Source organism: Meles meles, chromosome 3 (genome assembly GCF_922984935.1).
Source record: "Meles meles chromosome 3, mMelMel3.1 paternal haplotype, whole genome shotgun sequence".
Taxonomy (NCBI): Eukaryota; Metazoa; Chordata; class Mammalia; order Carnivora; family Mustelidae; genus Meles; species Meles meles.
Window position 1 is genome coordinate 125389010 of NC_060068.1, and position 1971 is coordinate 125390980.

Here is a 1971-nt window from a genome sequence, read left to right on the forward strand (position 1 = left end):
GTCTAGATATAAGATTTAAAGAACTATACAGGATAGTGTATCCAAGGAACTGCAGACATCATATTCAGGTATATGCGGCGCACTTGTAAAAACTGAACAACTCCTGGGTTATAAAGCAAGCCTCAACAAATGTCAAATAATTGAAACAATGCATTTTAGAACAGAAATGTGTTTTCCAACAATAATGGGATTAAAATAGAACTCAATGACAAAAAGACAATTAGAACCTAGCAGCCAGTCAGTTACTAAAGGATGATTATAGAGACCATAACAACATGGTTTTCTGGGGCTCTGGTCATATGCATGTCAGATCATCAGATGTCAGTGTTGAAATGCAGGAACATTAGACAGGTTCTAGTTTGATACCTCCCCTCCCCTTCACTTTCCTAGGAGACAGAAAACCAAAAAAAGGTCACACAGAGAACTGTTGGCTAAGAAATAGTTCTGTATCCCAGGACTTCCAACACAATGCTCTGACACAGAGCTGCCTCAAACCTTCCTTCATCCAGAGGTCTGGACTACCAGTATTCACTTTCTCCCTCCACAATCTCATACCCTCACTGGGAATTCTTTGTTTCCTGACAGTCTTCCCATTTTCTCCCAAAGACTAGCACCTTAAAAATAGGCTAATTAGAGCTCTATTATTTCCTAAGGAAAACTTTCTGTTATTACCTATTACCTGATGATATTTATAATTTCTGACAACGTTTTAAAGATGAAATAAGCACAGTTATTTTATCAGGAAGCAGAAGACTGACTTGTCAGTATAAGAACTAATTATGACCTTTGGTTAATTTAACATGCACCCCAGTCTTCCATTAGTTCCTCCTGTATCTCACTGAATCCTGTTTTTCACGCATAAAACTCCTGGATCTCCTGACCAGTGCACTCAGTAGTATAGTATATTCTCTCTTTGCAGTTACCAGGCTAAAAGGATATTTGTTTAGCTTCAATGTTTGCTAGAGAGTAATGATCTTGTGTGAACATTTCAACCTTTTATATACCCATTTGTTTGTAAATTGTAGCTACTGTTATAATTCATTAAGATCTTCTCTTAGGTTCCTTTGGGCTTGGAGATGCTTAAAAACAAATGGTACAACACAGTTCATGTTTATTTAAGCACTTGTTTTCCCAAGTATTGTTTACAATACTTTACATGAAGTCTAATCTTATCTTTGTATTGCAAATTACATTAACTACTAACCCAACAATCACCCCCTTCCCCCACCACCTTCACTGTCACCAGAAATCTCTACCTAGTCTTTCTATAACTCCAATTTCTTGGAGTGAAAAAATTCAACATGCCTAGGAGATGAATCTTGACTGATCTAAGCTAATAATGGCAATTCTGTGTTTTGCTTATGCAAGTTTTTCCAGCCCTTGCAACTAAACTGGCACATGACCAATGACATGTGAAGAGTTCATCTACAGCTTCAGAAAGCTTCTGTAGCTTTCTGAGAAAGTTCCAGTCTGTTAATTTTCTTGACCTCCTAAATCCAGGTTTGTTATATTCCCAATGTCACCTTTTGCTAAAAAAGAAAGAGTTTAAATTGAGAAGTCAGACACACACAGATATGAATCTTGGTCTTCTTTAAGAGCACTCTAGGGCAAGATACTTACCTCTGTGAAGCCTCAGTTTTGCCACTTGCCAAATAGGGGTGAGTGTTACAAAAGAACAATGGAATGAGGACTATATGGGACAATGAAGACATGTGAAGTTCCCTGGGTCTATAGTAGAGCTCCATAAATGGGACTCCTTATCAAATTAAAATGAATGAGAACACCTCCCAGCCCACCCAATAAAACCTCTCACTGAAGTATACAACAAACCTTACTCCATGACCCCACTACGTAATTTTGGCTTAAATGGTCAGCAGAAATTAGCATATTAGTGAAAGTAATGTTTTTCTTTCCAGAGGCCCGGTTTTTAGAAGAATAAACAAAACAAAACAAAAAAACACATTACATAGA